This window comes from Mytilus edulis, chromosome 7 (genome assembly GCF_963676685.1).
Source record: "Mytilus edulis chromosome 7, xbMytEdul2.2, whole genome shotgun sequence".
Taxonomy (NCBI): domain Eukaryota; kingdom Metazoa; phylum Mollusca; class Bivalvia; order Mytilida; family Mytilidae; genus Mytilus; species Mytilus edulis.
The window spans coordinates 5635132-5647609 of record NC_092350.1 but is presented as its reverse complement, the minus strand read 5'-3'; the positions used below and the strand labels follow the sequence as shown (position 1 = coordinate 5647609).

Sequence of the window (12478 nt, the reverse complement as noted above, 5' to 3'; positions counted from 1 at the left end):
GAAATGGAAACCCAGATTTTGTCTTAAAACGTACAGTTGACAAATTTGAATAACCGTAAGAGATGAGGAATTTGTAACAAGAACAATCGTCGTTAATATTGTGAACAGTTTATAATGTGTTCCCCGCGGTGAAGTCTATCAATAAAGCATTTGTAAAGAGGAAAATCACATATAAACAATGACAGTAAGAATAAAAATGGTCTTCCACATATTTTTGATTTAGTTTGTTTATATAAAGAGAACGTAAGACTGAGGGAGGTTTTTGACAAGTTAGCTTAAACTTTTGCTTTGCGTACAATTTTCAACGTCGAACTACATAAATTTTCGACTTAATATTTATATTTATATATGTGACCGATAATCAAGGGAAAAACAACTCTTAAATTCTTGTTTTGCATATTTAGCAAGAAAACACCATATTACGCTATGATAACACATTCAAGTCAGGAATTATAACTTTACCCGAGGAAACTGTATTCCTTCATTTGAATAATCCTAGAAATTATTAAAACCAAAGTACTCCCTTCTGTGCTACTGATGTACACTCGAGAATCTTAGTTCAACAGAGATACCAATTTTAATGCATCCGATTTGTATTTCGACGATGATAATCTCTTCAATAAGAGAAGAAACCTGTATCTGACTAGACGTAGCAGAATTTTTTGTTCGAGGAGCAAATCCTCCTAATCACTGTTTAATCATTTATGTGCTGTTTAAAAGACAAGCCAAACATTAGGATTTGTATACGACATTAATCCACTTTTAAATGTGTAGGTTATTTATAGAAACGAGTATCTGACTAGACGACGTAGAATTATTTGTTTAAATTTGGTGGGTTTTTTTTAACGTTTGACTTAGATTCTTTAAACCACGAATGAAATAACAGCCAGTAATAGTTAACAAGAAGTTTACAAAATGACGACTCATACATATTAAGCTCGATGTAACGTATTTATTTGTACAATGTTGTAAACTTTGATTTTTTTTAAACACCCCTTTTTTATTTATTCAGGTACACAAATTGGAAACAAAATCAACTGGATGACAACAAGGTACGACGTTCTATATGAATTGACGACATAATCTGAAAACAGTGATAAATAATCAATTATTAAAATCAGTTTACTTTTAAAATTATTTCCAATTTTACAAGCATTCATCCCTGGTTGTAAAACCACATTTGAAGGTGTAATACCACCATTGATTTCCCCCTATTAGTCTTTGTTAAATTTGCACTTTTCATAAAAAAGTGCAGAATTTATATTTGTTTCAAATAAAGAAATACTTGGCATGAGTAAAGTTTTATCTTGTCCAGTTCTATAGAAAAAAATTCACATAACAATTCATTGCATATAAGAAAATAACCATCATTGGAAGTTAACCAATCAAATTTCTCCCCTTATTTTATCTGTGTACAAGGTTTATCGTGAGTAGTTGAAGCATTTTTGCCTATAAAAGTTTACTGTCTCCAATGAGGTTTCAATAAGTCCTTACGCAAAAATTTAATTTAAGCCGTGTTCCAAAGTGGGACATAAAAGGCTTTTCTTTTAGTGAATAATTTGTCGTTACAGCATTACAAATAATTTTATCTACTTATAACTATATATTTATTTGAGTATTCCCTAGGAAAATGTTCTATCATAGCAGAATATAAGAAATAAGGAGAAAAAGCCCCCCCCCCCTAAAAAAAACACTTAGTATGGCTTGTTCTGTCAACTGAATATTCATGGTAGAGTCCTATTTCAAGATAGTTTTCTCATAAAATATGTTTTGAAGAATCCACTCAGAATATTTCACTTTTTGTATTATTTAACTTAAATAGCAAGACATTTTAACACATGAGATTACTCGCAAGGTCAAAGGTGCATGTACAGCTTCCCATATCAGGTATAATACCACCATTGATTTTCCCCTATTAGTCTTTGTTAAATTTGCACTTTTCAAAAAAATGTGCAGAATTTATCTTTCTTTCAAATAAAGAAATACTTGGCATGAGTAAAGTTTTATCCTGTCCAGTTCTATATATAGAAAAAATTTCACATAACATTTCATTGCATATATGAAAATAACCATCATTGGAAGTTAACCAATCAAATCTCTCCCCTTATTTTATCTGTGTACAAGGTTTAGTCACCATGTAACCTCAAGAATACAAAATTTTCTATAGAAATCCCAAATAAAAAATAATGGTGTTTTAAAATACCCAAGACATGTTTATGACACAGAAATGTTTTTTCTGCAATAAAATGTACCTACAACTGTCAAATTCAAGGGAATATTTTTTTCGACCTACTTTCGTATACAACCGGATGTGACGTAACATGATTTGGTGGTATTACACCTTGAAATCGACCTTTCAAGTATATGAACGACTTTGGGAATTATAATATCAAATCATAATGCTTCAGTTAATCTTGAAGATATACAAGAAAGTTTCAGAAATACATCGTTGAAAAAAGCGAAATGCATGCAGGTATGATTTAAAAGTTTGCATTAAGATCCATTAGACAAAAACATTTGGTCCTTATAAGGACATAAATAATTATTACGAGATGAATTGGTCAAAACCTTTTCTAAAAATAGATTTGTTTTTATTTTATTTTTTTCAGTGTTAATTATTTTTGTAAAATATATTCCAAAATTTTTTTTCTTGATCAACTCTACTTTTAGATCGATATATCCACACTGACGTACAAATCTCTTGAAATACCATTAGAAAAAGAGGCTTGTTGTTGTCTTAAACTAAATAAAAGTTAATTAAAACTGAACTAGGACTGTTAGAAACACTCTGAAAGTTGTGAGGTTTCGTTGGGTTGGTTTTTTTTTTTAATGTTAAGATGCATGTGTTACTGAATCTAAATACTGCTGAATGGTGTTTGATTTATTTTTGAATGACTGTATGGGATTTTTTTAATTTAATTTGTATATTTCAAACTAAAAGGAATAAAGTGGGAATCTACAGAAGAACATTAACCATAAATTGTATTATGACAAACGTGGTAATCGAAGTAAACATTATAAATAAGAAGATGTGGTATGAGTGCAAATGAGACAAATTTCCATCCAAGTGAAAATGTATAAAAAAAAAAAGAATAACTATTATAGGTTAACCTACGTCCTTCAACATGGAGCCCATGCTCACATTGAACATCAAGCTATAAAGGGCCCAAAAACGATTTGTGCAAAACAATTAAAACAGGGAAACTAACGGATTAATTCATATAAAAACCAGAAACCAGAAACACTTACGAATTACATACCAACAAACGACATTCACGGAAAACTGGCTGCTGACTTAGAACAGGTACTGTTGCAGCAGGTTAAAATGTTTTAACAGGGGTCAATTTTATATATCTGTTGACTTATTCAACTGAATCTCATTAAGGGTTAGTTTTCTATGATGCAAGATTTATAATGGATAATCATTTGATGCATGAGCCTACGGTTGCCGTGAATGGACACACACTTTAGCTTTTCATCAAAGCTTGTTCCAATATATCGACTTATCATTGCCATTTTTTTTAAACTGATATCTGGACTCTAATATACACATTGAGATATCAGACAGACAAATCAAAATGTTGATTTCATAAATTGAGTGATTGGGTACACAGTTTGGGATGCTAGGAGCAACTAAGACATCTTGGATATTCAAATCGAAATCAGGAGTTACCAAACCAAAATATGGAATAACAATGATCGAGATTTCGGAATTTATCGAAATTAGGAGTTGCCAAACTAAGAACGGTAATAACAATGATGGAGATTTCGGAATGTATTTATTTATTTAAAAGCTTCATTTACTACACTATTTTATCAAAACTGAAGGGAACTGGTTTTCTTCATGATTTATCTCGGATTATTTCTCAATTGTATAGGATTTTCTTTTTAATGTATTAATAAAACATTCAAATTCAAATACGTGCGGTTCTTTCTTAAAGGTTCACCTTAAGTAGACCAGGCAACACGTAATTTATAATTTTACAATCTATGTCTGTTTATGCATGCTGTTATAGTATGAAGTTATTATTAAACATTATCAAGGTCTTTTTTGTTCTGATTCAACCGACGTCTTCAAGGTTATACAGAAAGTATGCTATAGGTTAGTTATTCAAATAAAAAATATGAACGTGTGATGTCATGGTGATTATTGATCTATGAATTTGTTTTTGATAGACAGGTCAGGGTTATATACCGGATTTAATCAAAAGATAAAAATGTATTTGTTGTAAATTAGTAAAGGTTTTTTATAGTCAAAAATAATGCATGCTGTTATTTCTATATAAAAAAAAGCTTTAATCTTCCTTAACAAAGAGAGGTAAAGTAGTTTTATATTGCAACATCTTTATCAACAGTTTTACTGTAGTCATGAATAATTCATAAATAACTGGTGTACCATATTGCTTTATTGTCATACACTTTCCAACCATATTCTTAAGCGAAAATACGTTTATCTATTCAGTTTATCTTCGATTTATAAGTTTTGAATGTCCATTTGGTATCTTCGGCCTTGTTTAATATAATCCCTTATATAACTAAAATCAAATATTCATACAAATAAATATGCTGATCCTACAAATATACTTTATACTACGTTCTCATTTTAGTAGAGTTCAACAATATGAAAAGTTGGGTCAGGGCATTACAAACAGAGGCATAGAATACCAAAGGGATATTCAAAACTCGAATAAAAACAAAAATGACAACACCACGGCAAAAGACAGAAGACAATTAAAACATAAACGCTATAAGAAAAATAGCATTGGCAACAGAAACCCCAACACAAACTTAAGTGATACCAAGTGTTCCTTAAGGGGAAAATATAATAGAATTTGACTGACGTCTTGCATTGGATATGACCCTAACAATTCTGGTTCCAATTTAATTTAAACTAATATTTTATTTCAAAGACTCTTAAGTTGGGAAAATAAGGCGAAATTTTATTTCATGTCAGATATATACGACAATCATTGAATTGTCCTATATATTCAAACTTTTGTCTTGTAATTGATAAAAGAAGAGTTACTAATAATTAAGTTTTCTAAACGAATTTAGGTGTAAAGCAACATTAAGATGCTATTGTAATGACAAATACGTAGCAACAATAGCAGGATAAAATGTAATCACTAATCGATACCAACATCAGCAATACAGTTTGTTTTTACGAAAAAATACAGATATATACCAACAGCTGAATATTTTGAACTGATTGACAAATTTAGTTGTAAACTGACAGCAAGAAACTATTACAAAAACATGTTTCCAAAACGCAGTGCTCAGATGTACTGACCAACAAATACGAGTGAATAAAAACAGCAGTATAAGTTGCACTGTCTAACAAATATGGATACCTTACGTCTAAAAAAAAAACACGGGTGCATATCAAAAATAGAAGAGTTTGTACAGTCGAACAAATACGGGTGCATACCAAACACAGGCCAGTTGTACAGTCTGACTTACACGGGTGTATACCAACAAGAGGACAAGTTGTACAGCCTGACTTGCACGGGTATATACCAACAACAGGACAGGTTGTACGGTCTAACAAATATTCATGAATACAAAAAAGTGACAGGTTGTATAATCTAACTAATACGGGTATATACCAACAACAGGACAGGTTGTACAGTCTACAAATATTGATGCATACCACAACAAAAACCGAAGAGGTTGTACAGTCTAACTAATAGAAATGCATAGCAACAGCATTACAGGTTGTATAATCTAACAAAAACGGGTGTATACAACAACAGGAAAATTTGTACAATCTTACAAATACGGATGCCTATCAAAAACAGAACAGGTTGTACAGTCTAACAAATATTGATTCATAGCAAAAACAGAACAGGTTGTATAATCTAACAAAAACGGGTGTATACCAACAACAGGACAAATTGTACAGCCTGACTTGCACGGGTATATACCAACAACAGGACAGGTTGTACGGTCTAACAAATATTGATGAATACAAAAAAAGTGACAGGTTGTATAATCTAACTAATACGGGTATATACCAACAACAGGACAGGTTGTACAGTCTACAAATATTGATGCATACCACAACAAAAACCGAAGAGGTTGTACAGTCTAACTAATAGTAATGCATACAACAGCAGTACAGGTTGTATAATCTAACAAAAACGGGTGTATACAACAACAGGAAAATTTGTACAATCTTACAAATACGGATGCCTATCAAAAACAGAACAGGTTGTCCAGTCTAACAAAAACGGGTGCATACCAACGACAGAATAAAGGTTTACTGACTAACAAATGCAGATGTATATACTAAAATGTTTTACTGACGAATAAATACTAACGCATACCAACAGCAGTTCAAATGTGTTCTGACCAACAAATACAAATGTACAGCAACAATCAGGTAACGGCTTACTGGTTAACAAACACAAATGTATTCCATTAGCAGGATACGTTGCACTGACCAACAATTACTTACGTATTTCAGTAGCGGGACAGAGATGTGCCGACTTACAAATACTAATGGTGACCAACAGTAGCTCTAAAAAAAACCAGATTTATTCTAATACTAGTAGGAGTGATACGTTTTTTCTCGCAAACAGAGATGTTGCGGTAAACATTGTACAGATAAAGAAATACGGATGGGTTTTTTTTCAACAGAAGTGTTATGGGATACATTATACGAAACAAGAAATACGGAGGTGTTATGGGATACATTGTACTTAGAAAAAAATACGGATGATTATCAACAGAGTTGGTATGGGGTACATTGATCTAAGCCAGAAATACCGATGATTACCAGCAAAGCTGTTATGAATGCATTGTACTAAGCAAGAAATACGGATGTTTACCAACAGCAACCAATACCATTAAACTACAAGAAGTTTTACATTTTCAATGGATATATAATATTTGATTACTCTGCAATGAATTGTATCTTCTTACTAGATTTTTGTTATTTGTAGATCGATAATAGTTATCAAAGGTACCAGGATTATAAACTACTTTTACATTTAATGTATTTCATATCTTTTGTCAAATAATAACATGTATTTCATGCTGTTTACTTATACAATACGTACGAAAACAGTTTTATTTTGAAACATACGATGAAACAAAATATTGTGTCAGATCGTGGTTAGTTGTGCGCTTTTATTTTATTTTAAATATTTTTTTGTATAGAAAACAAATATTGATCTCTTTAACTGAGATGAATTACCAAAATAAGTATAATAAATTCCATCAAAATACTAGGTGTATTGATTATCATACTTAAAAGACTATAACAAAATAATCTCTATCACTAGCACATTCAGAGATTGAAATTGAATGGCACTTGACACCTTTCAGCTAAAGCAACAAAACATATATATTATAAGACACACCAAATTCAATTTAACAGTTTTATTTGTGTTCAAGAAGGAACGATAAAAACAATACATGTGATAGGAATTGAGCATCGTGCTTTGATTTCTCTAGGACACTAATCTTTATAAACACTTCAGATAATTTATAGTTTTTTTGTTGTTCACCTCGTCGAAACATTTAAACAATGATTCAACAGTATGCAACTTTCGGCATAACGTATATTGATACAATAAACTTTAGTTTGTAGAACGATCTTTCGAAGTTTAAAAGCACTTTCTGTGGACGATGGATGGACCGGATTCGTCATATTCCTGTTTACTAATTTACATCTGTTGGAAGGTGGAAAGTGAGGGCAAGATGGATCCACCGATCCATAGATACATGGTTGAATCACCAGAAAGTACGGTATAAGCATATAAATCTTTACGAATATCGACATCACATTTCATAATGCTGTTGAATGTTGTTTCATGAATACCTGCAGATTTCATGACCAAGAAAGATGGCTGGAACATTGCCTCTGGACATATGAATATTTCATTGCCAATTGTAATAACCTGTCCGTCAGGTAATTCGTATCTTTTCTCTAATGATGATGATAATGCGGCTGTGGACATTTCTTGATCAAAGTCTAATGCTGCATAGGCCAATTTTTCCTTAATGTCTCTTACGATTTCTCTTTCGGCTGTGGTTGTGAATGAATATCCACGTTCAGTTAGAATTTTCATCAGATAGTCTGTAAGGTCACGCCCGGCAATATCCAACCTCATTATAGCGTGAGGAAGGGCATACAAGAGGGACGAAAGATACCAAAGGGACAGTCAAACTCATAAATCCAAAACAAACTGACAACGCCATGGCTAAAAATGAAAAAGACAACCAAACAACAGCACACACGACACAACATAGAAAACTAAAGAATAAACAACACGAACCCCACCAAAAAACTAGGGGTGATCTCAGGTGCTCCGGAAGGGTAAGCAGATCCTGCTCCACATGTGGCACCTGTCGTGTTGCTTATGTGATAACAAATCCGGTAAATAGTCTAATTCGGTAGGTCACATTCATGAAAGGGAAGGTGATTGTTGTTACGACGTAAGAAACATATCCGATATCATTTGTGAAACGGTTATTCCATAACGGTCAACCAACTCGTGATGGCGTCCGTAAAATGTACGAAGGGATGATTTCAACTTCACCATTTGGAACTCTTGGTTCAAAAGCTTCCTTGTGAGCAGCAACCCTCTATCAAGAAAATCATGATAGGAAATGCAAGCACGGAAATATCGTATCAATTGGGAGATATATACCCCGTATGCAGGTGCTGCTGGAATGTTGCTACTTAGAAATGGAAAGTTCACAATTGGAAAGCTGAAATCATCTCTTTTGTCGTAAAGTTTTGTTTTCAACCGACCCTCATTGTCAATTTCTAGATGTAAGTCAAGATATGAGACCGACTTAACTGTATCTGTAGTATCCTTTATCTCTAGCTCGATTGGATAGATGCGTTCCACATAGTCACCAAATTTTGAATTATTTAGTGAAAGAACATCATCTATCATCTATATAGCGAAAAGTAGAGTTAAAGGATATTGCTTACTTCTTATCTTTCTTCTTAACCTTCATAGATGGGTACAGTATGGGTAACCCCATCACCAGAGTCCAACACAATACCAGTTGTACGACCAGAAGCGTATAAAGACAAAACGGCTTGAATAGCAACGTACATAGCTGGGGAGTTGAAAGTTTCGAACATAATCTGGGTAATTTTTTCTCTGTTGGCTTTTGGATTCAGGGGAGCCTCTGTCAGTAAAACGGGATGTTCTTCTGGGGCAACACGAAGTTCATTGTAGAAAGTGTGATGCCAAATTTTCTCCATATCGTCCCAGTTTGTGACAATTCCGTGCTCAATAGGATATTTCAGTGTAAGTATTTCTCTTTTGCTTTGAGCTTCATCTCCAACGTAGCTGTCTTTTTGTCCCATACCAACCATTACACCCTAAAACACAAAATATCCATGTCAATACCAATTGCATTTAATGTCAAGGCAATTAATAGGGATTGGCATGCATCCATACCAATTAACTCGAACTAAATACCAACAATCGACAGTTATATAAGAAATAACTTTTGCATCAATGTTGCAATGTGCAAATCAAAGGTAAATTCACAAAAGTACTGAAATCCGAGGAACATTCAAAACGAAAAGTCCCTAATTAAATGGCAAAATCAAAAGCTCAGACACATCATATGAATGGATAACAACTGTCATATTCCTGCCTTGAACCATACATTTTCTTATTTAGAAAATGGTGGATTGAACCTGGTTTTATAGCTAGCTAAACCACTCACTTGTATGACAGTCGCATCATATTCCAATATATTCAAAACGATGCGTGAACAAAAAAGTTGATACCAAGTCAAAGAGAGGCAAAAGATACCTTTGTGGCATTCAAACTCATAAGTCAAAATAAAATCTGACTAGTTAAAAGACCAACAAACAAAAGTTAAAAAAACACAACATAGCTAGTTCAGTTTCCAACATAATGTTTTTCTTTTGAGGGTTTCTTTAAGCTTCGGCATATTCCTTCTTGAAAACAAGTGCAGTGCTCCCAAGACTACTTGTAAATTTTAGATGGCGCTATTATCAAGACTTCTTCAATCAATTGATGGTTTGAGGTCAAGCAAACACGCAAGCTAGCATTATTATCTGAATAACTAAATTTTATTTCACAAAATGTCCCACACGTCATTTGATCGGTGTTTTTTTTATACAGTTAATAAAACAACATGATTAAAAAGAAGATAATTTATTTTTATATAAGTCTCAGTAAAAAAGTAAATATCAAAGATGATTTAGACGGTAGTTTCCACTAGCAACACAGAATCAATGCCATTTCTCAGATTATCACCGATAAGAAAAGGTTTTCATCTCGTTTTGCATTTTGTTATTCATAAAATGTATATTTAAGCTTAGTTTGTGGTACACAATAAGAATCGTTAAGCGTATGCATTTTCTAATTATAGATGTTACAATTTAGCTAATGCTGAGTTTGCTGCTCTTGCATTAATGATCAATGCTAGTAAAGGATAATATGAACAACAATTTAAATTTTAAGCATATATATACGTTTCATTGGTAATGACATTATTTATCCATACAAAGATACATTTTTGACGTGGCCAGTTCTATACCAGTATAAATCTTCACCAAATAGGAGCACCGGTTTCGCTAATCGTCGAACTGTATTGTACTATGTACTAGGTTCCTACTATGGCATACAAGTTTGAAATTATTGGTTATGACAGCACAAAAGAAATTGAATTCAACAACAGAGCATTTAAAAAGGTTATCTACTGTTCAGCTACATAATTGTTATCTAAATCAATCAGCGTGAATCTAAAAGTTATATATAAAGTTGGAAGTTTTTTACCAACCTTCCAACAATTGATAGAAACACAGCTCTCGGGACATCATCTCCTGCAAATCCAGCTTTGCACATTCCTGATCCATTGTCAATTACCAAAGCGGCTACATCATCGTCACACATTTTGAAATAATGAGATTTTTTTTTCGATTTTTTATATTATTTATTGCAACCTTTCTGGTCCTATCACAGAGATCGACTGTGCCGATTTAAAAATCAACCCTACTTTCGTTCACCTGTCCTTTTCATCTTTTCATCTTGGGATAGCAAGCTATTTGTTACCATTTATGGCAATTCAGAATGAATCTTTTGCATACGAATATCGGAAAAGGTTTATAGTTCAATAGACCGTTGAACCTGTTAAAGTCATACGTCATGTTTTTTGATGCATTTCTTTTACCTACTGAATATTTATAATGATCTCGCACTTGGTTCAGGAATACACACGTGTTTATACAATTTGTTAGTGAACCATCTTTTAAAGCTTTTTTCATTTAAATTCAACAAATGTGAAAGATAAGATTATGATAAATCGTTTATTTATTTTGCATGATAACGGTGACTTCAGTATTAAACATTGTTTGAATGGATGGTTGAGTTTATTATAATAAGAAAAATTGTAATCACAGCTGTGATGTGATATTCATATGTTCAGGATATAAATGTAGACACGAATAAACAGCCTCATCATGATTACAAAAACAATTCACATATTTTCTTACATGTCAGATATTTAAGTTAAAAGTGGTACTTAACATTGACTAAATAGCCGGTGATTTTTAAGGAAGTAATAATATGCATTAATTCAACGATAACACCAATTGGACAAATATTTTAAAATTAACAGTACGTACGGTTCATTAAAATTCTTAAAACAGAAATAATGCCACTGTTATTAATTATAAAATCAGACCAAAATCCGTTAGAACTTTTACACTGATATGTGTTAAAGAATTACGTATATGATTAATAACATATCCCGATGATGTTTTAAAATCCAACTCAGGACTGTCCCAATCATATTATTCAATATATAAATGTGAAATACTTTCGTGTCGATATAAAGCCAATGTAAATTAGAGAACGTTGAATCATGTGTGATTCAATTTAAAAACAAATTTCCATATAGTTACAAAAAACAAGACGTTTATCAGTAAAGTCGTAGGAAGATGTTTGATATAATAGATATTGAGGTATTTACTTCCAGTCGTCAGACGATATTAGATGTGATAAAATTTAAATGCATTTTCCCTCATAATCAAACACTTTCTAAATCTAATTGTTTAGACAGTTCCTTTAAATGCAATTTATGTTTAAATGTCGTATCAAATTATAAGTAAAGAAGGTTTAAACTATTTTCTCCGGTTGTTTATATCCACGATCGCAGTTTTATGATTTTGTTTAAAATATAATCGTGATGTGCCTGTACAAATCAATATGTTAATTTATAAAAGGGGCAACAAAGTGAAGAAATAATATTCAAATTAGTCTGTGCTTTATCGAGTTTTTATAACTTTTGCATTATTCAAATAAATTCACCGAATCAATGTATAACATATGAGATATAATTTTGTTAACCGTTATGCTTCACATGCTATATGTGGTAGTGCGTTGTATTATATTTGGCAGAATATAAGTCAAACTTAAAATTAAATCCAAAAGTAATATCTCCAGAAATACATGTTTACCTTTAAAAAAAAACA

General features: G+C 32.2%; 1 pseudogene; it reads right to left on the bottom strand.

Moving 5' to 3' along the window:
* Positions 1–7492: 7492 nt before the first annotated feature.
* Positions 7493–10898, bottom strand: LOC139529803 (actin, cytoplasmic-like; annotated as a pseudogene).
* Between the last annotated feature and the right edge of the window lie 1580 nt (positions 10899–12478).